The sequence below is a fragment of the Ahaetulla prasina genome, chromosome 3 (genome assembly GCF_028640845.1).
Source record: "Ahaetulla prasina isolate Xishuangbanna chromosome 3, ASM2864084v1, whole genome shotgun sequence".
NCBI lineage: Eukaryota > Metazoa > Chordata > Lepidosauria > Squamata > Colubridae > Ahaetulla > Ahaetulla prasina.
Genome location: NC_080541.1, coordinates 98998161 through 99015504, shown reverse-complemented (window position 1 = coordinate 99015504; position 17344 = coordinate 98998161).

Genomic DNA, 17344 nt, shown 5'->3' with positions numbered 1-17344 from the left:
CAAGGAACAGAAACCAAGGAACACTCTAATAATTAAAAGACAGAGCTATAAGAGAGATTGGTCACTACTCAGTAAAAAGATAATAATTTTCCTGTCTAGTCGTGTCTGACTCTAGCGTGCGGTGCTCATCTCTGTTTCTTGGCCATGGAACCGGAGTTGTCTGAAGAAATTTTCCATAGTCATATGGTGCACGGAACACTGTTACCTTCCCACTGAAGTGGTACTTATTAATCTACTTGCATTTGCATGCTTTCAAACTGCTAAGTGGACAGGATCTAGGGCAAGGAACAGGAGTTCACCCCATTGCACAGGGCTCAGGACAGAAAAATCAAACACTAGAATCACACGGCATACTTAAACAAAATGTAGTAAATAAATATTCGCCAATTTCACTCAACAAACTAATCCATAAAGCCTCTGAACCCAAATCTAACTAGTTCTCTCTCAATTCTTCCCTTTAAACATCAGGCACCCAATTTAAAAATCATCATGACTTTGCCTACTTATTCATAAAAAGTGAACAGTAATGTGTTTTTTTTATTTCCAAATGTCCTGCCAGCCAATGCAGAAAGAGTACCTTCTGCCTTTCATTCTCTGCCCTGGAGCATAGAATAGAAGCTGTGTCTCTTTGTTTTGAAGAAGCAAAGGGCCTTAAGTCTGACTGGTATATTAACTTGAGTCTTTTTTGAGTAGGTTGCCTCCCTAGAACCAACACCAAATATTTCAGACAAAGATTTGTAGGGGGGGGAACACATGCTACTTCTTCCCATCAGCTGACTTTTCTTGGCTTTGGCCAGTCTCAATAACATTTACTGTTAAGCTGTATTATTTGAAGAAGAAATCCATTATGGCACATGAGCCATCTCTGTGCTGAACCATGGAGCACACAGATATTAATCTACTAAAGTTAATCTCCCTCAAGAGTTATTTAGAAGTGCTACCATTTGCAATAGATTACATTGGATTATTGTAGAAAAACAAGTGGTAAGTAACAGAATAAGGCAGCCTCAGATGCTTCTGTTTATTTGTGTTAGCAAGAATGACTAAATTATCTGAATTAATTAATCAGAGATTGCTGCCATCATGAGATACTCATAGTCCAATTAGCTTGAAAGCACAAATCCTATGAGAAGGTGGAGATTATACCTTAAAATGCATTTTTGTAGCATTCTCTCTAGCAATGTAAGAAGGAATACAACCAGTACTTTTAGGATGTTGTAAATAGTCTTCTCCATTGTAAGGTTGAATGACTAGCCTCATGGTGCAACCAGAACAATCTGGAACTGAACACACTGAAAACCGTAGAAATGGTAGTAGACTTTAGGAGAAACCCTTCCATACTTCCACCTTGTTGTGGCTCCAGCCCCCGAACCTGGCCCCATGCCCGAAAGTGACTCTGAGAGTGAGGGGGAAGGGCCGGTAAGGCTTACGTCAGAAGCACCGATTCCTTTGGCCCGGCTCCAGGAGCCAGAACCAGGCCAGTCAGAGGACGTAATGAGGCCGACATCCCCTGATTCCTCCCTTCCTCAGGCTACGCCTTCAGACGCAGCTGATAATAATACTAATCAAGCTTGGATCAACCCGCGCTTCAGAAGATTAGAGAGGTGGCGTCATCAAAGGGAAGTGTGGGGCAGGAGCCCCGCCCCGCAGGATATATAAGGAGCTTTGGGACTGCTCTCAGTTCCATGGGAAGCAAATTAGCTGAACCGTGTTGAAGTGAGCTGAAGTCTTAATCTGTTTGAACTTTTTGGCAGGCAGCTGCGTTTTCTCGGCCAGGACTGATAGGAGCCGTGAATCCACTGGCTGTAAGCCAGCTCGTTACTCCAAAGTGGGGACGGAGACAAACACACCTCTCACAATACTAGACAACACAGTATTAACAGTAGAAACCTTCAAATTTCCATATCGCAAGTTCTAAAATAGACAGCTAACATCAAAAATGTCATCAAAAAAAGGACAACAAAGAATGTTCTTTCTGCGCCAACTCAGAAGTTCAAACTGCCCAAGGAGCTGCTGATACAGTTCTACAGAGGAATTATTGACTCTGTCATCTGCACTTCTATAACTGTCTGGTTTGGTTCTGCAACCCAACAAGAGAGACACAGACTTCAGAGGATAATTAGAACTGCAGAAAAAAACAACAACAAATTGCTACCAACCTGCCTTCCATTGAGGACCTGTATACTGCACAAGTCAAAAAGAGGGCTATGAAAATATTTACAGATCCCTCACATCCCCAACATAAACTGTTTCAACTCCTACCTTCAAAACCACAATACAGAGCACTGCACACCAGAACAACTAGACACAAGAACACCATCATTCTGCTAAACAAATAATTCCCTCAACACTTTCAAATTATTTACTAAATCTGCACTACTATTAATCTTCTCATCGTTCCCATCACCCATCTCCTTCCACTTATGACTGTATGACTGTAACTTTGTTGCTTGTATCCTTACGATTTATATTGATATTGATTGTTTCCTGATTGCTTAATTGTAGCCTATGACCATCATTAAACGTTGTATCATAGTGTTAAATTTGTACCCTATGACTATCATTAAGTGTTGTAAGTGTTGTACCTTGATGAAGGTATCTTTTCTTTTATGTACACTGAGAGCATATGCACCAAGACAAATTCCTTGTGTGCCCAATCACACTTGGCCAATAAAAAATTCTATTCTATTCTATTCTATTCTATTCTATTCTATTCTATTCTATTCTATTCTATTCTATTCTATTCTATTCTATTCTGAACAGTGATTTATCTTTCATGGATTCTCCCTTTAATTCTAGGAAGCAAAATAATTTAACATGGAAATCAGAGTACTCTTTCGGAAAATTCTAATTTCAAGAGTTCCAAGAACCAAAAATTTTATCCCAAAGAGAATGAAAAAAGATGGAGTACTGGTGGGAGAGAAGTTCCTTTTACTTTTTGGTTGAAAGAGAAATTTTATGGGGCCGGTTTAGCTCACACTGGTAAAAGCCTGTTATTAAGAACACAGTAGCCTGCAATTACTGCAGGTTCGAGCCCGGCCCAAGGTTGACTCAGCCTTCCATCCTTTATAAGGTAGGTAAAATGAGGACCCAGATTGTTGGGGGGGCAATAAGTTGACTTTGTAAAAATATACAAATAGAATGAGACTATTGCCTTATACACTGTAAGCCGCCCTGAGTCTTCGGAGAAGGGCGGGATATAAATGTAAACAAAAAAAAAAAAATTATTTACATTGGCTTCAGAGATAAAATGCAATTCTCCCTATTAACTAGAGCTGTTTAAAGTTTGGAAAAGTAGTGAGTCTAGTCGGTTATTCAATCCTTGTCCCCCACAACAAGTTTTTATAGCTTTTGGCTGCAGCCATGTCTTCATGTCAAATTTTCATCCCAAACATGGAGCTTTTGTATCTCAGAAGGCGAATTTTTTTTAAAAAAAATAAATTGGTTTTTGTGATATCCCTCCCAGAAATTATTAAGATTGCAATGTAAGTGCAGATCCTAGGAGAATATACAAAGAAGGACAGTGGTCTCTGCTTAACTCAGTAGAAATGGTAGCTAGTCCCTTCAGGATAAGATTTAGCACATCAGAATGGTTTTTACTTTGTTTTATTGCCTGCTTTAGGGGACAGAATGAACATTTGCAGACTTTTTTAATTAAAAAATCGAAATAGATGCTAGATTAGAAAGTTGAAAAAAGTTACTTGTTAAAATTTATGTGATGAATGAGGAACCTTACCTTTTTTAAAAAAAAACAATTACAATAGTCCCAAATTCAAGGAAATGGAATGCGGTGGCTCAGGGGCTAGGACATTGAGCTTGTCGATTGAAAGGTCGGCAGCTCAGTGGTTCGAATCCCTAGTGTTGCCGTGTAACGGGGTGAGCTCCTGTTACTTGTCCTAGCTTCTGCCAACCTAGCAGTTTCGAAAGCACGTAAAAATGTAAGTAGAAAAAATAGGGACCACCTTTGGTGGGAAGGTAACAGTGTTCCGTGCGCCTTTGGCGTTGAGTCATGCTGGCCACATGACCATGGAGATGTCTTCAGACAGCGCTTGCTCTTCGGCTTTATTTTTATTTATTTATTTATTATTCACACTTTTATACCGCCCTATCTCCCTAGGGACTCAGGGCGGTTTACAGCCACTTAAAAAACATATATATATACAGGATAAAACATTAATTTAAAAAACTTATTACATAGGCCGAATATTTAAAATAGAGATATAAATAATAAAACCCCATTTAAAACCAGATTTAAAATTTAAACATTTAAAAATTTAAAATTCTAGTCCAGTCCTGCGCAGATAAATAGATGTGTCTTAAGCTCTTAGGCTTTGAAACGGAGATGAGCACCGACCCCTAGAGTCGACAACAACTAGCACATATGTGCGAGGGGAACCTTTACCTTTACCTTTTAAATTCAAGGAACAGTGGGGACTTCTTTTCCATTATTTTCTGGGTCAACCATGATACCATGCTAAACTAGGAGGCTTGAATTTTGAACTGAATCTGCAGCTGTGTTTGTGACCCTAAACACCCTACAGAGCAGTCCGAGTGAATAGAGCAAACACAGGTAGTCCTTGACATACAACAGTTCATTTAGTGACCCTTCAAAGTGGCACTGAAAACGGTGACTTATGACCATTTTTCACACTTACTATAGCTGCAGCATCCCCATAGTCACATGATCGAAATTTGGACGTGTGGCAATCGATGCATATTTATGACAGTTGCCATGTCCTGTGGTCACGTGATTGATCACCTTTTGCAACCTTCTGTCAAGCAAAGTCAATGGGGAAGGCAGATTCACTCTAAGCCAGGGGTGTCCAAACTTGGCAACTTTAAGACTTGTGGACTTCAACTCCCAGAATTCCTCAGCCAGCTTTGCTTTGCTGGCTGAGGAATTCTGGGAGCTGAAGTCCACAAGTCTTAAAGTTGCCAAGTTTGAACACCGCTGCTCTAAGCAGTGCTACTAACTTTAACATCTGCAGTGATTCACTTAACAACTGTGGCCCAAAAAAATCATAAAATGGAGCAAAACTCACTTAACAAATGTCTCACTTAGCAACAGAAATTTATTTGGAATTTTATTTGGAAAATTTATAGAGCTGCCTACTCGCTCCCAGCAACTTTAGGAGGCTTACAGAATAGAAAACACAACACGGAAGAAATAAAAATAATAAAAGATAAAAAATAATAAAAATAACAACCCTCCACCCCCACCCCTCAGAGACATCACACACTCATATCAGCCATTTAATGGGCTCCATCACATTCTGAGTTTCCCAGGCTCACTGGCAAAACCAGATCTCCAGGGCCCAATCATGGTTGTAAATCAAGGACTACCTGCAATGCTATCATATCTGGCCTGAAAATATCCAGATGACCTTTAGATGGCAGCAAGGGGATACCTACAACAATTGTTCTCATTAGTAGCCTTGTACTGCTGATACACTATCTGCAGTCACATTACATACTTAAAGAACCTGAGGTCAGAAGAAGAAGGAATAAATTCAAGAAAGAACTATTAAATCATCTCTCCTAGATTATCAGTCAACCTCCCTGGCAAACAAATAATTGTAACTGGGGGATGAGACGGCACTTGAGTTTGTTAGTGATCCACTGTTTCTTTGTGATAGTGTTCCTTTTTTAATTAAAAGATTGTGAGACAAGTAATATAGAAGATTATAAATGGGGCATTATAGCTTTATATTTTCACCCTTATCTATCCTGCCTCTAATCCCCATTTATCAGTAATAATATATTATCTTTCACAATGGAAGATGTTTTGTTTTGCTTTGCTTCGCTCTACTCCTGACATCTTGTAAATTACTTATTTCTTTGTTTGTGTTATAATTAATCTACTGATAAAATCTTTATTTTATAGGATTTAGTTATTTGTATTTATATTAAATATTATGTCACAATATTGTGTAACTTTGACCCCAAATCTCTGTAGTTGTACTTGCTTACAACTCTTATACAAAATGCAATGAAATGTAAAACTGAATTTTAATAATTTCATTGCCATTTTGAAAGCTCTGCTGAAAATCAGCCATCTTCAGAGTAAAAATATCTAATGATCACTTGTGTCATATCATTCATACCACCCACTGCTTTTTCTCTCTTCTTTCATTTATCATTTATATAATACTCATTCAGTTTATACCGTATTTCCCTGAAAATAAAACCCTGTCTTATATTTTTTGAACCCTAAAATAAGCGCTTGACCTTATTGTCATGCACTCAAAGGCCCGATTGTGCTTATTATCAGGGGATGTCTTATTTTGGGGGAAACAGGTACCATGGGATTATTTCAAAATAAAGATCTTATTCTTCTGTCTATTAAAATTTGTCAGATCAGACTAAAATAAAGCAAGGGAAATAATAGATCCCCAACAGTTGCCAGAACAATGCTTGATACTAGGCAAGCCATAACCACTGAGTCATTTTTCTTTCCACATATAAAATAGGTTTGGGTCTCCTTCTCCTCAACCTTGATGATCCACAGAACTCCCTGCCACTTTGCTGAAGGGAGGAGTAACAAAGGGAGCTATGGACTGACATCTGAATCCCTCATTCTTCCCTCACCAGCCACCGCCATTAAGAGATTTCAAATTTTGGCCTCAGTTCCAAAATAACCAATGGCCATTTATCTATTGTAACAGAATGTGTGATGATCTGGGGGAATAAAGGGAAGAAATGCTGTCTAGGAAACAATCAGACAAGAGAGGCAGGAGCCCCTCATGGCTTAACAGTTGAAGAAATGTAGGAAGGTCCTGCCATAATGGATCAAGCAGTTAAAAGTAGCAGTGGGAAGTTTACAATAAAGTAGAATTAGTTCATCTAGTTATGTTTGCTGACAGTTTACCTGGGAAGGCTGACATCCATCAGGCCTTGCCACCAGCTCAGAATTCTGCTCAGGAACCAGAGGGAAATGGGAAGAGGGTGGGGATAGGCCTCTCCCATCTTTCTTTACACCATGCAATCTATGGGTCTCTAGTTAGAAAGCATGGTGGCACTGAAGCAGCTACAAGTTTGTCAAACTTTAGTCCCATGGGAGTTATGGGTCCTGGATTTTGGATGCATTCTGTAAATTAACTCATTTCAGGTATGTTGATTCAAAATTATTGTTCTATGATGCACTCAATAGAAAGTTACAAAGCATCAAACAGATCTAAGGATTCTAACAGTACATAGATAAGTAATGCTATTCCTTAGATGTTTACTTCAACAAATGACACTGAGATGCTTACACTGAGCATGCAAATTTCATTTAATTGTGAGAATAAATAGGCAGCAAATGAGTGCTCCTCTTAAGAATGCATTATTTAAAACAAACATATTATTCCTCAAGTTTGTTAAAAGCAAAATTTTTATACAATCTGAAGAAAAAGCAGAGCTTGGTATTAGCAGATGATAATCAATCCAAGATATTATAGATTGCTTACTGTTCTTTATAGAGAAGATTCACTATAATTCGTAATCCACCAGGATTTCTCAGCAGCCAGTAAAGCCAGGGAAACATGCAGTACAATGGTATCATATCATATTTTTAAGTGTAACTATTAGTCCAATGCACATTTTTAAAATGATTTGAAACAAATATTCTGGGCCTTGCATAATGTTTCTGCTTTTCATTGAGTCAGGCTTTTTTTTTTTTCAGATACCCATGTGAACTTGAAAAAAGGAGTACTTATTTTAAGAAGCTGATTTTTTTAAAAAATTAAATTCAGCTACACTTTGCTGAATTTTGGTAGTCTTTCATATTTCGTTGCCTCAGAAACACAGATCTATAGTATTTCGAAACTGAAGGAAACTCTAGCTGCATGAATCAAAAGGCTCACCCACTGAAAGTTCTTGCTTACTTCTTCACTGCATCAGAAATTGGAAAGACAATTGCATTCCCACATTCATGGATATACGGTGTCTGAACTTGGAAATTCCAAATAACCTTATCATGGTTCAAAGTTGTTACTTTATCCATCTTCATCAATATATGCAAATGGATTTGGCCATACTTAGATTTACTCCCAGAGCCTTGAGTCATTTCTCACCAATATGAAATTCAAGGATCTGCCATGAGTTTTAGCTTATTGATCTTAATAGAAGAGAAAAATTAAATCAGAGTCCCTGAAGGTCTACTCTGGCCCTGGCTAGGCACCCCATACTTTGAAAAGTTGCAAAGCTATCATCACCAGAATGAATCTACCATTTGACAAATGCAAACTAAGCATTTCATACAAATTGAAACTTTTAATAATACAAAGATTAGCTATATTATCTTGGAGACTCATTTAAATGATTTGCTTTCTATTTGTTCAAAGAAAGAAAGTAAAGTGAAATGCTAAGAATTGGTGCTACATTGTCGATTACAATGTTGCATTCCAGTGGTGGGTTGGTCCCGGTTTGGCCCGGTTCTATAGAACCAGTAGTAAAACTGGCGGGAGGCTCCGCCCACCACCACCACATCATCATGGGTGATCTGTGCATGCGCAGAAGCACGTGCGCGTGAGCAAAGAGACTGCGCGTGTGCAGTCCTGTTGCAAACTAGTAGTAAAGATAAGTAGAACCCACCATTCGTATTTTTAAAAATACTAAGTATCGAATTCACACTACTTTTCATTTCTTTACATTCTGTCAGGTATTAATAGTGTTTAATGGAATGCTGTACATTTTCTTTTCTTCTTCCATTTGGTAACCAACAGGGGGGGGAAACCCCCTCAAAATATGGTATCACAGGATGGGAGGATGATTAAAGTAAGTATTGTAGTGAAACAAATCTTCAAAGATTTTAAGCAATTCTAGAAAGCCACTTATCTAAGAAAGTGATGGAATTACTATCTAAAAGCAACCTCTGTACTGAAGATGAAAAAGCAGTCTAATAAACATTTTTTGAAGTATCCAAAGTTTGTGCTTGGAGATGTGTGCTATTAAAAGTTGCCTGTCATAATAATATGGAGCACTTTGCAGGAACATTTATTAAAGTAATAAAACATGTTAATAAAAATCTTGAGAAAAAAGAATCAACATAGCTAAGTCATGTTTCATGAAACACAGACAGACAGATGGGCAAATAGATAGAGAGACCTTATGGCCATTGACCTTCTAACAGAAAACAACAAAGCTCATGGGGAAGTTATAAAGGAATAAGATGGCACTTATTTGACAAAAGCTCAATAGCCTTTGACCATTTTTACAAAATATAAAACATAACCTTAAAGTGTTTAGAGAGATGGGTGTATTTCTGCTGGGAAATAAATAGTTGAAATAAAACAAAGACTGTTAATTCTTTATGTACTTTACATCTTTAGAATATTTGTGTTATGTTTTTCTTCTCAACTCTTCTCAATTACCTAGGTAGGAATGAAATTTTAAAGTATCTTCTTTGGGTCAATCTGAAGTGGTTCTCCTGAAAGAAAAAATCATTTTTCCTCTGTTTGTATCAGGTTAATCGTAACCCTTCTTGATTTTCACATGAGCCAAATATTTTCACATTTGTTTAGATATAACTCAGTTATGCCCTCCTGCATATTCTATCAATATCTGCTATTGGAGTACAAACATTTGGATTTAACAATAACAGAATTGGAAGGGACCTTGGAGGTCATCTAGTTCAACCCCCTGCTCATGCAGGAGACCTGTACTAGGGATTCAAATCGCCAACCTTTCTGATTGAAAAGCTCAGTGTCTTAGCCACTGAGCCACCTAGTCAGGCTTTAAAATAGATTATCTTAAGATATTGTTCAGTATATAAGCATCCCTTTGAAAATCTGGCAAGGTTTGTCTTCTAGTCCTTACTGATAAAATTGTCCTAGTGAGCATTGATTACATGTCTGTCTGTTATTTATTTGCATTCATGTACATTTCACTAAGTATATTAATAATTAGCAAAATTAAAAACAAAACTGCTTCAATTAATTCCTATAGTTCAGCTGTTGGACTATTTAGTCAGCTAGCTATATTGATATATTTGTTCTCATTGTGTTCATCATTGTTTATTGTTCTATTACTTTACTTTGTTCTGTTTAAACACCTTTTCATTTTCTTTTTTATTATTATTATTGTAAACCATCTAGAGTAGCCCCATGGTAAGACAGGCAGCAAATAAATTTAACAAATGGTAATAATATCAAAGGGATATGGTGGCTCAGTGGCTAAAATGCTGAGCTTATGGATCAAAAGGCACACAGTTCAGAAGTTTTAATCCCTATTACTGCGTAACAGGGTAACCTCCCGTTACCTTTCCAAGCTTCTGCCAACCTAGCAGTTCGAAATCACGTAAAAAATGCAAATAGAAAAATAGGGACCACCTTTGGTGGGAAGGTAACAGCATTCTGTGTGCCTTTGGCGTTTAGTCATGCCGGCCACAGAGACATCTTCAGACAGCGCTGCCTCTTTGGCTTTGAAATGGAGATGAGCACCGCCCCTTAGAGTCGGGAATGACTAGCACATATGTGCGAGGGGAACCTTTACTTTTAATAATATCAAAGTTAGTAGTTTATAAGAGTTGCAAATAGCCCTGCAGAATTCACTGTTTCCAGCAGTGACCAACCAAATGAATTACAAAGATTCCAAGAAGACATGCAAATGAGGGTCAATTCCTGTTGTGCTAAGATTATCCCATATATTTCTAGTAGAATTTAAAATAATAGCATACTTTAATTTCCATGTTGTTTCTTAGGAGCACCCTATTTCCCCAAAAGATATTTTGCAATGCTTAAACTGTGTGAGGAGGGATGCTGTTACAATGATTAGAGGCTCTGGAATTAATTACCACAAGTTCATTTTACCCAAGAGGAGACTGCGCTGTTGTATTATTTTTAGATTATATTATTTTTAATACACTTTATTTACAAATGCAAAAACTAAGGACAGGGAAGAGACATGAACCAAAAAAAGCTAGTCTGTAACACCCCTGTATTTTTCCAGCATAACTTTTGAGTTTCAATAGAGAAAACTCAGTGAAAGTTGCAACGCCTTTTCTCCTCTATTTTTTTCCCCCAAACAACCTATGTAAGAACAAATAGCAAATGGAGGCAGTATTTGCCACATTTAACAATCTCACAGTTCTGAATTATTAATGGAACAAAAATATAATCCTGTCTTAATTTACAATGGTGAACATGTGTGATCATATACTGTACACTACAAATAAATGAAAATCTGTTTTCTCCCAACCTTCCTTGCTAAAACATAATTTGTAAAAAATTCCAGGTTTGCAAAGTTGGATACAAAATTTCATCATTCAGAAAAATATATATATTAATCAGGCTATGGTTCTTCTTGATTTTATTTCTTATAGTAGCTAACCAGTTCTTGTGCTCACAACAAGAGTTGTTGACATATCTCTTTCCCACCATTATTACAATGCAAGTGACACCTGAAAACATGCTTCCTCCAAGAGCTAGCAGTGGGTCTTCAGCAGTGTCCTTCTGAATGTATCTTCCTTAATGAATCAAACTTCTTTTTAAAGCCAACATGTTAAGGGCCATCCCATGGTAATCATGTCCACAGGTAAACTATGCTAAGGAAAGTTTGGAATGTTGGCAGAGTAGACATTTCAAACCAATTGAAGTTTGGGCCCAAGCTATTTGAAATTCAAATAGGACCAAATGAACAATTAACTTCAAAACCAAGAGAAATTCATCTGTCAATATAATTGTTACCAGAAGGAAATATTTCTAGAATTTAGAGATATTTCCAAAATGGAATAGATTTAAGACATGGAAGTATCATTTTAGAAAGGAAGAGAAGCAGACTTCATGCTTTGTACTTTCGTGGCCTGCTATATTGCTAAAAAAAAAAACTTTTCATCCTGTCCATCTGAGGAATCCCTCAGCACAAAAGGAATTACCAGGAGATCACTACTTTGTCACTCTCCAAAGCTCCAGAAGGAATGTACAGATAAAGTAACTAATGCATCTTGAATGGCAGCAGGAGCAGACAGATGCAACGGGAAGGGGGAGAGATAAGGGTGACATAAAACTGTTGGAACTAACCAGACAGTTTTCAATGAGATTAAGCCCAGATGAATGTAAACCCCCAGAAGTAATTTACATTTGATGCCGGTGCAAGCAAACTAATGTACATCTGAAGAATAATTCATATCTACTGCTGTGTAATAAAATTACTTAGGAATGTTAAAAAAAGGAGGTATCACAAAAGGAAGAGTTAATAATACACATAGACACACATAGGCACCAGACAAAGTCCAAAGGAAGCTTGCTTGAAAAGACTGAACAGTCAATTATATCTGGGAAGTGAATAGGAAATAATATTTGGACTCAGCTTTGTGCTAAAAAAAATACAAACTGGCTCCATTGTCAAACAAAAAGAGACTGAAATATCTGCTGCTTAGACGTACATCTAAATGCATCTATTAGAAAGGTTGGAAAAGATTAGTTTATGTGAATATTCTGTTGGAATCACAAATTCCCATTTTGGCACCTCTGGAAGCATAGGAAGACTGATGTCATTTCACATTCTGGTGGACAAGTTTGCCTTGTAAAAATATCCTTTCCCAAACTAGGAGAAAATTGCCTTAAAATTTTGGTTATTTTAAAAAAAGGCAAAATAAAAAGGCGTTCATTTTTCAGGTTTTAAAATCATTCAACGCCCCTCCCCCCTCCAAGTATGAAAAGATTCATTTATTCCAGATGTACTGTATGGACAGCAAATGTGGCCTAGTGATCTGCTTTATAGCCATAATAGTTTAATATCAGGAGCTGGTCCAAAATTAAGAGGTCAAGGAAATAAGCAGAGCCTATTCGGTTCTTTCAGTGATAAAAATAATTACCATACAACAAGCACTGCTAGTGAAGGCTAGTTCCTTACTACTAGTAGATCCCACATAGATAGATCCTATCAGGATTCAGAGGATCATTCTCAAATCCAACGAACAGGCAAGGACAGACAAGACTATCTAGATGTCTGAGATGCACAGTTCTGATGAAGCATAGTGAAAATTCAAGGTGAGCTAAGTAAGTTTTCAGTCACAAACAAATATGAGAGCAGAAAGTGAGCTTCTTAAATAGATCAGGTAGGGCATCTTCTTGAAGGACTGTTAATTAATCAGTTGGGAGAAATCCTGTTAGTGTACACCTCAGAGAGTGTTGCACTGTTCTTGAAGCTTGAATTGTCTTCAATCTATCTTGATTGATAGTTGTTATTTAAGTTATTTCCCGACTTCTTTTCTTTCCATTTATCATGTTTTTATTCCTATGTGGAAGCTGTATTATTCTATGTTTCTGCTACCAACACCAATGGTGGAGCAATTTGGATAAAACTGTAGAACAGTTAAGACTCATGATTCACAAATTTGACAGCGTTATTTTGCATTGGAAGATGCACACTAACACACACACACACACACACGCACACACACACACACACACAGGAGAGAGAGAGAGAGAGAGAGAGAGAGAGAGAGAGAGAGAGAGAGAGAGAGAGAGAGAGAGAGAGAGAGAGAGAGAGAGAGAGAATATTCTCTTCAGAGATATTATGAACCAAAGATTCAATTAAATACATAAATTGCCTTAAAATTTTGGTTATTTTAAAAAAAGGCAAAATAAAAAGGCGTTCATTTTTCAGGTTTTAAAATCATTCAATGCCCCTCCCCCCTCCAAGTATGAAAAGATTCATTTATTCCAGATGTACTGTATGGACAGCAAATGTGGCCTAGTGATCTGCTTTATAGCCATAATAGTTTAATATCAGGAGCTGGTCCCACATTATCGAGGGCCCATCTTGAGGACGGGTTTTGGAACCCCGAGAGATGGCATGCCAAAAATAGAAGACTCAGGGGATTTTTAATTAATTATTTTAATAGGGTTTTTAAAGGGAATTTTAATGGGAATTTTAAGGGGAGGGTGGGAACTGACGGGTCTGGGTTGGAGGGGGGGGAGGGTAGTGTCGGGTGGGGTGGGAGGGTTAGGGTGGGTGAGGGGGTAGCCCGTCGAGGGAAACCAGTTCCAGCGCATGCTCGTGGCGACTATCAAATGGGTTCGGAGGTTATGGGGGAGTGTGTTCCTTTGTGTGAGGGTGAGTCTATTTGCACGGTAAGTGGAGGGGCAGATATGGCGGAAGGGGATCGATCGACATAGGGGGTCACGCGTTCGATGTCTGCAGGCGATCGCGTGCCCCGATCCCCTGACTTCTCCGTTCCCGGATGGTCAAGACCCTCAGAGCCTGGGCCTCGCCTGATGTTATGCAACGCACGGTCCGTGGTTAATAAGGCCCCCTAATACATGATCTGATTCAGGGGTGCCGGATATTATAGGCGCACGGAGACCTGGTTGGGCACTGAAGGTGTGCCCTGGTCGAGATGTGCCCACCGGGTTTCCGTGCATTCCATCAGCCGAGGGTCCAGGGTAGGGGTGGAGGGGTGGCGGTTGCTATTAAAGAGAGTCTAGAGCCGAGGGAGACCACTGTACCTCAGATTGCCGGGTGTGAATCCCTCTTTGTGAGGTGGGGTCATAGATGTCAGATGGGCTTGCTGGTCGCGTACCTGGCTCCTTGCTGCATGACAGCTGCCCTGCCCGAGCTCCTGGAGGTGCTTGCCGGGGTGGCAGTGGAGACCCCCAGACTGTTAGTCATGGGGGACTTTAACTTGCCATCTGCCGGCTCGTCATCGACGGTAGCTCGGGAGTTCTTGGCCTCCATGACGGCCTTGGACCTGACTCAAGTAGTGGATGGCCCCACTCACATCGGGGGAGGCACACTGGACCTGATTTTTGTCTCTGGTCAGTGGTTGAGAGATCTGGACTTAAAGGAAATAGTCATTGAACCTTTGTCATGGTCAGATCACTCTCTCCTTCGCCTGGACTTTCTGACCGCTACCCAACACCGCAGGGAGACGGAACCATTACGATGGTACCGTCCCAGGCGCCTGATGGACCCAGAGAGGTTTCGGACGGAGCTTGGGCCACTTCCTGAGGGTCTGGCTCACGGCACGGCAGAGGAACTAGCTGCAGCCTGGGAACGGGCTGCGGCTGGGGCTTTAGACCGTGTCGTGCCTTTGCGGCCTCTGACCCGGCGCAGATCCCAACCGGCTCCTTGGTTCTCCGAGGAGCTGAGGGGGATGAAACGCCGGAGAAGACGCCTAGAGAGTTCCTGGAGGTCCAGCCGTTCAGAGGCTGATCGGGCACTAGTTAGATCCTATACTAGGACCTACCTAGTGGCACTGAGGGAAGCGAGGCGTTCCTACCCCCCCCCCCCCATTGCGCCGGCAGATAACCGCCCAGCTGCCCTGTTTCGGGTGACCCGCTCCCTCCTTCACCAGGGGGAGCGGGATGACCCGTTGCGGGGACGTGCTGAGGAGTTTAACGGTTATCTATACGATAAAATCGTTCAGCTTAGGGACGGCCTGGACCAAAATTGTGGCGATCCAGACGGGGTATCTGAGGGCGGTCTTGGTGATGTTGTTTGGGATGAGTTTGACCCTGTGACTCCCGAGGACATGGACAGGTTGCTGGGTAGATTGAATGCCACCACGTGTTTACTGGACCCGTGCCCCTCCTGGCTGGTGCTGGCCACTCAGGAGGTGACACGAGGCTGGCTCCAGGGATTACGAGTGCTTCCTTGTTGGAGGAGTCTTTCCGGCCGCCTTGAAAGAGGCGGTGGTGAGGCCCTCCTCAAGAAGCCTTCCTGACCCGCTGTTTTAGGTAATTATCGTCCGGTCTCCAACCCGCTCGGCGAAGGTTGTAGAGAGTATGGTGGCATATCAGTTTCCCCTGCACCTGGAGGAAACTGTCTATCTGGACCTGCTCCAGTCCGGCTTCCGACCCGTTACAGCACTGAGACGGCTTTGGTCGCAGGATGATCTCTGGAGGGCCAGGATAGGGGTTATTCCTCTGCCCTGGTCCTATTAGACCTCTCAGCGGCTTTTGATACCATCGACCATGGTATCCTGCTGCGCCGGTTGGAGGATTGGGAGTGGAGGCACCGCATCGGTGGTTCTCCTCCTATCTCTCCGACCGGTCGCAGACGGTGTTGACGGGCAGAGGTCGACCCGCGCGCCTCACTTGTGGGTGCCGCAGGGCCGATTCTCTCGCCTTCTGTTCAACATCTATATGAAGCCGCTGGGTGAGATCATCAGTGGCTTCGTGTGAGGTACCAGCTGTACGCTGATGACACCCAGCTGTACTTTTCCACACCGGGCCACCCCAATGAAGCTATCAAGTGCTGTCCCGGTGTTTGGAAGCCGACGGGTCTGGATGGGGAGAAACAGGCTCAAGCTCAATCCTCCAAGACGGAGTGGCTGTGGATGCCGGCATCCCGCACAGTCAGCTGAGTCCGCGGCTGACTGTCGGGAGCGAGTCATTGGCCCCGATGGAGAGGGTGCGCAATTTGGGTGTTCTCCTGGATGCACGGCTGTCTTTTGAAGATCATTTGACGGCCGCCTCCAGGAGAGCTTTCCACCAGGTTCGCCTGGTGCGCCAGTTGCGCCTTTCTAGACCGGGATGCCTTGTGCACAGTCACTCACGCCTTGTGACGCCTCGCCTGACTACTGCAATGCTCTCACATGGGGCTCCCTTGAAGGGCATCCGGAGGCTGCAGTTGGTCCAGAATGCAGCTGCTGGTGATAGAGGGAGCCCTCGTGGCTCCCGAGTGACACCTATCCTGCGCAGGCTGCACTGGCTACCTGTGGCCTTCCGGTGCGCTTCAAGGTGTTGGTGAACGCCTTTAAAGCGCCCATGGCATAGGGCCGGGTTACTTACGGGACCGCCTGCTGCTACCGAATACCTCTCACCGACCCGTGCGCTCTCACAGAGAGGGACTCTCAGGGTGCCGTCGGTAGCGACAGTGTCGCCTGGCGACACCCAGGAAGGGCCTTCTGTGGGGCTCCGCCTCTGGAACGAACTCCCCAGGACTTCGTCAACTTCCGGACCTCCGAACCTTTCGCCGCGAGCTCAAAACTTACTTATTTATCTGCGCTGGACTGGGTTAGTTTTCTTAAGTTATGGGTTTTTTAATGGGTTTTATCTCTAAATTTTAATTGTGGCCAATTCAAATAAGTTTTTTATTAGTATTTTAATTGTACAATGTATTTTCATTTTTTACTTGGCTGTGAACCGCCCTGAGTCCTTCGGGAGAAGGGTGGTATACAAATTTAAATAATAAATAAAAATAAATAAATAAAAATTAAGAGGTCAAGGAAACAAGCAGAGCCTATTCGGTTCTTTCAGTGATAAAAATAATTACCATACAACAAGCACTGATAGTGAAGGCTAGTTCCTTACTACTAGTAGATCCCACATAGATAGATCCTATCAGGATTCAGAGGATCATTCTCAAATCCAACGAACAGGCAAGGACAGACAAGACTATCTAGATGTCTGAGATG